The following is a 12,369-nucleotide window of genomic DNA, read 5'->3' on the forward strand; positions in this document are numbered from 1 at the left end:
TTATCCAGCACTTTTTCAGCCACTATTATTGATTAGCAATTCTTTGGTTTGATTATTCATGGCTTAAAATTTTACTATATGTACTTCTTTGTTATCTCCTAGTGTTTGATAACCAATAGTCTTCCTTTAATGCCCCAACCACTAAGCCTCTCAGCTGGTATGAGAACAGACGATGGAGAGTTTGAGCTAAGTGCGATGCTGAAATTCAACCCCATTCCCACATGGATTATCTGCTGTCTCCTAGTTTAGGAGCTTCTGCTTCTTTATTTCCCTCAATTTGAAATCTTGCAGGTTTCTCCCCTCTTTCTCGCTGTCCATTTTCATCACTTTACCCTTGAAAGTCACATCCAGACACTGTGAGATGCTCTCCACCAATTTGAAAGTCTTTATCTGAATGCTTTTTGTGTCTTCAGCAGTGCAAAGCCAATCAAATTTGCATTAACAGTGCTATTAGCATAGATCTTCAGGGGAACATACACAAACTCATTTGACAGATACGCTCCTCTAACGATGCTTAACAGGTAAAATCACACGGTGAGGTTGGCAGGGCCCTTTGGATCCATCTATCTGTTCCAACCCTTGCTAAAACAGGCACACACAGAGCAGGGTGCCCGGGATGGTGTGGGTTTTGAAAATCTCCCAAAAGAAGACTCCACAACCTCTCTGGGCAGCCTGTGCCAGCACAGCACAGAGGTGCTTCCTCATGTTCAAAGGGAATCTCCTGGCATTGGGCACCACTGAGAAAAGCCAGCCTCTGTCTTCTGTGCACTTTCCCATGGTGATAATGCCCCTGAGTCTATTCTTCCCCAGGTTGAACAGTCCCAGCTCTCTGAGCAATCTTATCTCCTAGGAGAGGTACTCCAGTCCCTTCTTCATCTTCATGGCCCTTTGCTACACTTTCTACAGTATCTCTGTGTATCTCTCTTGTACTGGAGAGCACAGAACTGGACACAGTATTCCAGGTGTGGCCTCATCGTGCTTAGTAGAGAAGAAATGAATCACCATACAGTAGTTTACACTTCAAACATACACCAGCATCCTTTCCAGAGCAGCAGTGGTATAAACAAGAAATTGCTTCGGAGCCTCTGGATCTCAAGATCAGTATTTCTAAAATTTAATTTCCTATATTTCTTTTTGATTACTGTACTTGATATATTGTCAGCAATTATTTCAATAAAATAGACCGTGTGGCACATTCACCTATCACATGTAATTCTATATTTATGTACATATCTATATTTCATACAGAAAATATATATTCAGAAGACCCTAGTTACCCTCAATTTAGTGTCATTTTATGCATGCTCTATGTTACCAGTGGGTTTAAGTTTTTGTTGAATAATTCAACACAATATTTTTCACTGTTGGTCCTTTCATTTATGCTTCTATTAGGTTCTCACAGCTACACTCCCTGTAAGTCTCTTCCTATCTGGAGAAATAATTTTCTTTTCTTACCTAGTGGTCACACCAACCATGCCTATAATTTCCTTTGCCTCTCCTGTAAAGACACTTTTTCCAGACATTTACATTTTTGATTTCTTCATTTTATAGAAGACTCATGTCAACGACTACTTGTATCATCCTCAGGCATATTCATTCTCCAACTGTTTCTATTTAACTACGTATCTGGAACTCCAAGGAAAGACCTATGAGAGATTTGTTAAGATCTTTTTTCTGCTGATCCAGAAAATGCTGTACTAACTTTGCATGTCTCCTGTATTACATTTGCATTTCACAGCAGAGGTCTCTTAGTAATTGTTGGACACAGTTAAAGAAAGGTGACAAGATTAACACATAAACTGACAAGTTTAATACAAATAAATACATCTGTGTACAAAGAAATCTTAACTCTTTCCACTACAAGCCACCAAAGAAAGCCCTGTGAGTATTATGCAATTCTCAGGAAGCAAAAACAAACAGCACTGGGATTGTCTTCTCTGAGGACTGCTGTGAGGCATCCATGTCATTTAATAAATGCCCAGGCAAATGGACATGATACGCACTTACTTGTAATCATCCTAAAACGATTAGTCAGGGTTTCAATATCCTCTTGCCAGCTATGAGCACCTAAGCTGACTTGTGCCCCCAGAGCACTCAGTAACTCTTAGCTGATTTGTATCACATTTAGATCATTGTTTTAAAACTTTGTCAGCAATGCGTCAGTTAACACAGCAAGAGTGAAACTGGAATGTTACATATTTCAGATTGGATCTGTCAGTTTTTTGTTTAAATACATACTGCATCAACCTGTCTGTGCTGAAGAAATGTTCTTTACCATGTCAATTTCATATGAGAGCAATATTTGCTGAAACTAGGAATTCGGATATGCTCAAGAGACAGGCTGACTAGCAGTTTGTTAATATTGATCTCAGGGCCATATAGGCATCTATCAGACTTATACTCTTACCAGAAAATTCCCTGCTGTCAGAAAGGTTTGTTCAGACATTAGCTACATAGCTTTGATTATAATAATAATAATAAAAAAAACCTCATTTTTAGTGTTATAATAAATTTTGTAAGGAAAGGATCAGGCAGGTTCTGAATGTCAAGCAGAGACAGCATAGAGAGGTTTTATATTATAAATTTCTTCACTTTTAAAAATTAAATACTTTGGTAATGGAATAGTTCAATGAAGCGTTCAACTGAAATATCCAAGATTAAAAATACTGCAATAATTAATACAACCACTTGTTACGAGGAAATAATATAAATAGGACACATAAGAAAATGCTATTTTTCTCCCTTGTAACAAGGACTGAATTGAAAGTCAGGACTTAGAGGACCCGTACTCCATGAATATAGAAAAGGCTACTGAGCTTCTACTTCCAGCAACTTTGATCCTAAAATTAAGTCATACTGAAAGCTGAGGAAAAGTTACGAAGCAGTAAAAATTAAATAGCTCAGTGCTATCAACTTATTGATTTTAATAAAAATATTTATATTACGAAATAAGCATGGCATGTGAAAGAAAATTATAACTTTGCTTTATTTCTTGAGCAAGCATTAACCCATACAGCCATCAAACTTCTACTTTAAAACCCATGCAAGATAAATATGAAACTATGAAAATATACCACGCTAATACCAAGATACATTGTGTAAGAGATCCAGTCATTTTATGATCTTGACATTTCAGAATAGCTGTGATCTTCGTTATTTAAAACATCCACAGTTAAGGAAGAATTTACAAATAATAGATTTTAAAAAATCTTTAAATTATTCAGGCACTGAGTATCTATTTGGAATGTTTTAACACATGGAGAGCTATACAGTCAGTCCTCTCCAAATCCTAAGCCACATTTTCTCACTGCCTTTGGCCTGACACTCAGTTTGAGAGACAGTCACAAAATACACGTGCAGAACTGGTCCCATGAAGGAAATAGGCCAACCCACATCTGACCCGGGAGTCTTCAGTCTAAATGGGTTGTGAGCAGTGAGACAGCATCAAGAGGAGTGAACTGAACCTGAAAAGTTTAACAGAGGTGGAACTTTGAGTGTTTTATGATGTTCAAAATCCACTCCTAAGTTCCTGGAGTAGCACATATGCTTCCTTGGCTCTGTTCTCAACCTTGGGGTACAAACCTGCAGCCTTTTAATCCAGAAAACTTGGGATGTCCTTGCCTGTAGCAGACCAGAGGCATTGCACTAAGCTACTGACACAGACCTGAGGTCTTCTGAGGCTTTGACTTGAATACCAGATGATGACTATTCTGTTAGCTTTTGCTAAAATTTATACAACTGTATAAATTCAAGCCACCTATTCTGTACCTCAAAATAGGTAGCATATCTGTGACAGACTGGGAACAGATTGGGACAGTGTGAAATTGCAAAGGGGTAAAAGGCCAGAAGATAAATTATGTCGATGCTCCACTACAGAACAAAAGGAAGAAAGTATAGCTGCCATTTTCAAACTCACAATAATAACTTTCATTACTCATATAAATGTATGCATAATCATATATATATATATGTGCACACCCATAATAAAGAGAAAGGCATTGCTGTACATTGTGCCAAAGTAAGAAGTACCTTTTTCTTTAAGAATTGGAGAGAAAAAGAAATCAGACCTATTAACAACATTCAAAACTAAGATATAAATTATGAAAGGGTCTGTAAAGAAGGGAGAGGTGATAACATAATTTGTGTCGTTTTGCTGACAGTCAGCTTCACAGCCTGCTCTGCCAGACACTAAGAATAGCAGCATTCACCCAGCAAGGAAAGCTGATTAAAGGCAGAGAAAGGTAAGGACAAAGAGTTTGTTCCTTTGTTGGGATTCCTGAAATGCTGAATATTTATGCTAAATTATCATCACAGTTCACATGCTTCAACTACAACACATAAATTATTCTTTGTGCTACTGAAAAATAAATGGCATTTTCTTAGCAGTTAGCTAATCTGGACACAATAGCATAAATTATAGTTAAATAATTGATGTCTTTGTTGGTGTCTTTTCCAATCTCATGAGTGGTTAGTGAGAGCAGTGACTTAAGTTCCTAATTATAATGAATCTGTCTTGCCTGCAGGAGCAGAGCAGAGCATGAAAGAGCATACTCTAATTCAGGAAGCTTTTGTCACGAGCCACGTGTAAGATGACATCATTCTGTGCTAACAGGCTACAAAAACAAAAGACGTTTTAAAGGCACATATACCCAGCCAGCCTGCTAGTGCTTGTAGGAACATATATGTATATATAAAGTAATAATATATATATATGTATATATACATATATATACATATATACATATATACATACGTATATATACGTATGTATATATGTATAAAATAGATAGTCAAAAGATAATTAAAGAAAGCCCTGCAATCATTTCCTTGCTTTTTTGTTTGTTTGCTTGTTTTTTTCTATGACAAGACACAAGATACTTCTCTTTTTTCTCTGTGAAGCTTCAGGAATTATGCACATCCTTTCAGAATGACTCCTGGTTCTTTTACTTTCAGAGCTCTCATCCACACAGTTCCCTATATCTTTGCTCAGTTTTTCCCCTATCTGTCCCACATTTTTGGAACTTAGACTGCTGAAAGGATAAAATACTTCAGGAGTTCTTATAGACTATTCTTGCTTCCTATAAGTTACATGAAGACAGCAGTACAATTCACATTTCTTGATAATTCCTGAAATCTGACAACTTCAAATGTTACAGCAGCTGGCTAAAGCTGAAACTCCGTAGCGTATAGAGAGAATCATTCTGAAGAATTTGCTTCCTGTAAAATATCCTTCACTACTGATGATCTCTCTTGTCATGTTTTAAGTTTGCCTACATCCAAAAAAATCCTTTTGGATTCATTCAGTGTTTCCTGATCCCCAATCAGAAAAAAAAAAAAAAAAAAAATAGCATGAGAAACCTTCTGCAATCTATCAGTGACAATGATGCAGGCAGTCAAGATAACCAAGCCTCATTCCTGCAATGCACATAGAAATGAAGGACCAAGGCAAAGAAAATTCATCTCAAATCAGCTGTCTCCTGCCTTTGCCAGCAGTGTGCTGGGGCTCTCTGCAGCAACACTCCCTTGCAATTATAACCCTCCAACACCATGACGCTACACTGCATTGCTGAGTGATTAAGGATGGATCCTAACAGCCCAATAAGACAGAAGAACTGTGCTAAATTCAGATACTGCAGGAAAACTTGGAGACGCTTGATTGTGACCTCTGGGCCCAATGCTGACCAGTTCAAAGGAGAAAGCGGTTAAGCATTTCTTAATCTCTTGCCATCTGCTCTCTAAAGCTTTAGAATATTTATATTCTGTACTTCTCTAAACAAGGCCAGCTTTGTGGCTGACCCATAATCCCACTCTCTGAAACTGATTTACTTATAGGAGAAAAGTAGTCTTCATAAAAATGGGGGTAGAAACCCCTTTTACACTGCCCATCTTTGTTTATGCTGCTCTACATGACTGAGCTCAAGTCCTGGTGAATGTGGATTAATGCCTACAGTATCTTGAGACCTCACTGGTAAAAATATTTAAATCATTGCTTCTAAAATGATTGAAACGTGATGTAAATGGGCTCAGCCACAATCATTTTTGCGTGAACAAAACAGTCATTTTTCTCTTTTTTTTCCTCACTGATATCAAGGTAGAATGTCTTATAGTGCCAGCTACATTTCATTCATGAGTTAGTAAAAAAAAAAAAAGAAATAATCCTTTTAAAATGTCTAACATCTGCATTTCAGCTTTGCCCTAGATTACTGACCATCTCTGTACTAAAATATTTAGAGTCACTGACTGGCAAAACACATCTCTACTTTGCCCGTTCCCCTGGATTTCCCCAGTTCTTCTATCAGTCCTTGTGATATTGACTGTCTAACTCATTGATAGTAACATAAGATGTATAAATTAATGTATACAACTGATAAATTATCTTAAAGTCTACTTGCTATGCTCAGTATAAAGCCTGACTGTTCTTAGCTTGTCCACAACGCTGTTTTATCAAGTTAGCCTGTAAAATAATGGCTGTTGTGTTGTCTTCAGCTGCACTCCATGTCATCATTTGCATGGTAGCATAGGGGAGTGCCTTTGAATAAGGCAAGTTTAAAGCCTGGGGCTTCTCTGCAGAAACATTCCCCTACTCAACTTTCCAGGGAATTAGCACAGCTGAGTATCATGGAGCCCTGGATCCTAAAATAGCCTTCATGCCTCACTGAGGTTCATTTGATGAGTGTACATGTACAGAGACTCTTTTCCTGTGTGTATCACTGAAAGTGGTTTTAGACTTCATTTCTCAGGGGTTGAATGCCATAGAAACACAGTTAAAAAGCATTTTCCGCACTTATTATTAACAAAGTCCCTTAGCAGGCCAGTCTCACAGCACAACATCCATTTAAATACTCCATTGAATACAGCGTAGTTGATTCACAGATGTAAATAGCCTTCAGCTTTTATCAGAAATACTAACACAGGAGTACAGAATTGCAGTGCTGGGACCTGTGGTACATCAAACACGGCATTTTAACGGAAGTGAGGGGAGCAAGGAATAATAGCATGACTATCAAAGAGAGTGGGGGAGGAACTTAAGCCTTTACAGATTGTCTGCAGAGATACAGTTGTCAGATCTGACAGAGCTACAGTTGGCATTTATTATTACAGAAAAAAAAAAAGATCAAAAATTGACTTATATATATATATGTATAAGAAGCACTTGTTTTAAAGCTCACTGGTCAATGCCTTTGTCATTTTCTTCATTGTCTTCAAATTTTGCACCTGTTTTGACCTTGTATCAAACCAAACACCCAGAGCAGCTACTCCTACTCCTCTGCCTGAAAGGTGGTACAGCAGAAGGAGAGAAAGCAAGGAGCCCCACTGCAGCTCAGCTCTGCCCCCTGCTGCATAGAGTGCTATGACATGACCGTATACTGACTACCATGATAAAACAGACCAAGCCACTGCATTCAAAGCAGAGCTTGCTCACAGCTGAAAGTTTTTGAATTTTGATGTCTCCAGCTTTCAGCACTGCAACAGCATTCAGTTTTACTGCAAAAAAACAGCTGAGGAGTTGGAGGGGGCCAACTAGGCCCAAGTGGCCTGCATTCCACAGGCTGTCAGTAGTGATGAGATCCTGCACTTCCTTCTACTTACATAAGGAAGGGTCTAACCTGGCAGCAGACATCACTTTGTATTATAACATACAAACCAGTAGAGTCTCACACCAAGACTGCAGTCTATGTGGCAGTGTTCCCCACAAGCAGGGAGCACTGGCATCTGACGTGGCAGCACTCAGCAGGGCAGCCATCCGGCTGTAATAGAATCATAAAAAATCATAGACCCATTTGAGTTGGAAGGGACTCTTAGAGGTCATCTAGTCCTTTTCCACTGCAACAAACATGAGCATCCACAGCTAGATCAGGCTGCTCAGAGTACGGTCCAGCTACACAGAGAAAATTTAAAATATAAGTAATGGAGGATGGTGTTTAAAGGTCTGAATGTAAGGGGAAAATCCTTCTAGCTCCACACCTCACAGTTCTAATCCCCATATCAAAAGATGATTCTGAACCAAGATCCCAAATCCCCTGCTCTTCGCAATTGTTATCTGTTCATAATAGTCCTCTCTCCTGGAAATATCTTGAAGTACAGCCAGATTCAGCAGTTTTACATAAAGACAGATCCTAAATCCTTCACAAGCTAGGAAAACAGACACAGCTTGCCTTTTGCATGAGTACTAAGAATTCACAGGTATCTCTAGAGGGAAAAAAGAAAACAGACTTTAAATCTCTCACTGGCCCATCTGTGTGATAAAGAGTTTCCCCTTCTTGCTGTCAGAGAACTCAAGCTCAAAATAGTCTCTTCAGTCTCACTTCAGGAGAAGAAAAAAATGAATGAACTGCAAAATTGAGACCTTTGGAGGACAGAGAGCAAAAGACAAAAATGGCAAGTTTAGCAAATTCCCATCCCACAGCCTGCTGATAGCAGTGCCCTTCTCTTGCTCTTGTTCTTGCTTAGTTAGTTTCTGGACTGTCATGTGTTCTGATGGAAATCCAGTTACATTATTTCAGTCATGCATAATCAAATAAAACCCTAGCTGCCCAAGCAGGTTTTACACAGGGCTCTGGAGAGTGCAACACAGAGAAAGTCAACTCTACAAAGTCCACTGGATTCCAAAACATTTATTAGTTCAGTCTTAGTAAATAATAGACATTGTACAGGGCTCATGTTCCACACTGGCTTATAACCCAGGATGGTAGGGGACGTTGGAGTATATTCCCCAGCTGGCATGACAGAAAAGCTGGTCTTAAGACAGCAAGGAGAGCAGACAGATTTATGAGTTTTCATTACCCAGATTCCTAAACATCTTTCCTCTTTCCCAGCACATGAGATATCATCAGGTGATTAAAAGAGGAGGTCCCAGGACAATAGAAGGAGCTGCAGTAATAGGCTATAGCTGGCCCAAGTGTATTCTATATGCAAGTGTATCTATATGCATATACACATATATGAGGTTTAATTCTGCCACATTTTCATTGCCATAGCTCCTCCAGTATTCACTGGCATGTAGTAGATTAAGTCAGTGGGTTTATCTGGCAGAAAGGATCTTAGAGAGCAAAACTAAAAGTATTCCACAAAGGCAGATGAGTGAATGCAAGTAAATGCAGGAAGGGGGTTGGGCAAGAACTAGATATGAAAGGCTTGCTTTCAGGGCATTAAATTTTCCAAGTAAAGAAAAGCAGCACTTCTGTATTTCAGCTGAATCCTTTAGAGGACTGTGAGGATTCAATGCTGTACCTTTACTGATTTTATTACCTGATTTCATTTGCTTGGTGGCTGGATCAGCAGTAGACACAGGGCAGGTCCTTAATGCATCTGGGGCAATTCAGTACATGAAATGCATATACTGGCCAGTGCAAAGATATAGAAGGGGATTATTTAAAGTAAGACATTAGTCAAGTCAAAGGACAAAGCTGAACTCAGCAAAAATAGGCGAAGCAGAATCAAACAAGGGCATGATATCTCTCTCATAATTTGCCTTCCCTACTCTGCCACCTCCTTCTCTAACAAAGCAGAAGGCCTCTATCAGGGATACTTTCCATACCATGAGGCAAAGGCAGGTCTATCCCTATGCCTGTGTTTGAGCCCACTGCAGTTCCCCAAATCAGGAAACACTCAGGAGTAATTACCCTGTTTTATATGTCTCTACACAGGTAGTGTGTGTAATCTAGCCCCGCAGTAGATCACAGTAGAAAGAAAGGCATTAATGGAAAGATGCTGAAGAGGTTTGGTACAGGAGCATGTTACTGGGAAGACACAGGCCAGGTGCAGCCTGGGCTTTCCTCACAAAAATTATCACATCAGGCAAAAGCTAGCAATTTTACAATGGTCATCATAATCACAGAAACCAACTCCAAGGGCTGCCAGTAGAGCACAAGTTACTATACTTCCATAAGGGAATTTGCCTGACTAGGCAAAGAGATGCAACAAAAAGTAGCTTCTTGTGCCAACACTAGGAGATGGCACCACAGAGCCAAGCTTCAGCTTGAACAGGTAGAATCCCCTGTGCTAAGAGGCTCACTGCGGTCACTGATGGTTGTGACTGTCATTGCAGAAACTAACACAGTCTTGGAGAAAAATTGGAGGCTAATTGTTGCTTGATGATAGCTGTTAATGGGCCTGGAGTGCTGCTACAGGGATCGTTGATCATCATCAGTGGCTGGGAGAAAGCAGGTCACAAGACCCCTGTGACCCGGTGTTAATCCCTGCAGTTAATCCCAGCAGCATCTTTCTATTTAAAGAAAATGTTAGATAAAAACTGTTGACAGTGCTGCAGTCATTAGCACGGAAAAACGGAGAATTTGTTCTCTGTCCTGGAAAGAAACACGGGTCAACTTGAAGGCAAATTTGATGGCTCTAAATGTGAATGAAGAGCAAATTTACCAGAATGGTGTCATCTGAGGGCTCTGAGCAGATGGACAACAGCATGTGTTGGAAAATGCTGTTCCTATAGCACCAAGAGGAAATGTTCCTCTGAATATTAAAAATAAGTCATTCAGAAATCAGCCAGAAACCTTTCATCTGTACATTTCAGGTTTCCCTGAAGGCCTTCCATGAAAAAAATGCTGTATATGCCATTTAATTAGATTATTAACAGACTCAGCCCCATATTCTCACAAATTAACCACACCGAAGCAAGAAAGTTTACCGTGAGAACAGATGAGAGCAGAGAGAGTATAACCAGATGCAGGATTATTTCTTCAGACTCTCCCTCTCAGGATGCAGAACTCCAAACTGTGGGTAGAAAAACAATTTCACTAAAATACTGGGACCTCAAACAGACATACCAGGATTTGTACACATCTAAAACCCACACAGATCCTGAAGCTGGTTTTGCCACTGGGATACACAAAAAAACAGAATAAGTTAGCAAGTGAGATGATGATGTTGCACTGACCAGATGTAACGGCATGTTTGCCACGCCATACTGATCAGCCTCGAAATGATCTTGATTTGAGATGTGGAGAAAGCCATTAAACTGTTTCTTAGATCAAGACAACTTAATCACACTTTCTTCCCCTTGGCTCTCACTCCTTCTGAAGACAAATTATTATTCCGAATGGCAATCATAAGTAGCTCTCACATTCTGGTCTACAGCAGAGCTTAAATAGCATCTCTTCCATGCATGTCACTAAAAAAAGCAGGACAAAACTTCAGTACAATCAAAATCTGCTTTCTGAAAGCTAAAATAATCTTTCTTCTTTTCAATAGAAAGCAGGCCCAAAACAGAAATACTACTGAGTTTCATTTCAGTCACAACACTTTCTCCAGGTGGTGAGGTTTTTATTCTTCACTGGTTTGTCTCTGCTTTTCAATGCTCAGAGGAACAAGCCTGGTTTTCTGTATAGTTTCATTATGTAATCACTGATTTCAGATATTACTTAACTTGAACCTCACATATCTGAACACATCAGCTTTGCAAACACCTCGCTTTTCCCAACTTTCCAATTAAAATTTGAACAGGAACTCTGGATTCCAAAAAGGCTTTCCAATCACATTTTAACTTTTAGGGGTCAAAAAGGCATTACAGAGTATACTAAAATCAGAGTTAATTACAATATGTCCTTGTAATCAAGGTCCTACCCATTTTCATCTCTTGCATCTCTTAATGTCTCCAATTTCACCTGAAAATGAACACAGGGCAAACAGCTTCAGTGAGTACAAGGTTGATAGCCAGTGTCTGTCGCACTGTTCAGATCCCTAAGTTAATTAGTCACAGCAATTCTACAGAATTGTGGTTGACAATGCACCACTCCATAGTCACTTCATATTAGATGACCACTGATGATTCTAGAACTATTTAAAATGTTATGTTAACATTTATGTTAACATTTAAAATGTATGATTTAGCATCCTTTAAAGGCAAGATTGTCTTTTTTCACCATCTATTCTTTCTCCATCTGCATCCTGTGCAAAATTCTTTTGATATAAACACTGAGAAACCTGGTTGAGTATAATCAATAAACATGCTCCTACAGAGATGTGTAATTTTTTTTCTCTCTTTTTTTTTTTTTTTGCTCATAGGTTCTTCTAAAATAAATCACACTGATTCAAAAATTCAATCCAAAATACACATTAATAGGCTGGACAAAGAAGGTAGATGGATAATGTTTTTGTTCAGTATTCAAATAACCAAGAACACTAGTTACAACCCGTGTTAATTAATGTATGACAAGACTAAAGGTACAGTGCTTGCAGGCAAAGCCTAAACTGACACTGAACCAGCTAACTGTGGCCTCGTAGAAGGCAATTTACTCTACTCAAAGGGCCTCAGTACAGACAAACTTCATGTAGAGACCTATTCCTTACAATAAGTCACAGTAACAAAGGGAATCAGAATCAAGGATGAATGGATGGCCAAATGTGATCAAGGAT

This window comes from Tympanuchus pallidicinctus, unplaced genomic scaffold (assembly GCF_026119805.1).
Source record: "Tympanuchus pallidicinctus isolate F22 unplaced genomic scaffold, pur_lepc_1.0 scaffold8, whole genome shotgun sequence".
In the NCBI taxonomy this organism is placed as follows: domain Eukaryota; kingdom Metazoa; phylum Chordata; class Aves; order Galliformes; family Phasianidae; genus Tympanuchus; species Tympanuchus pallidicinctus.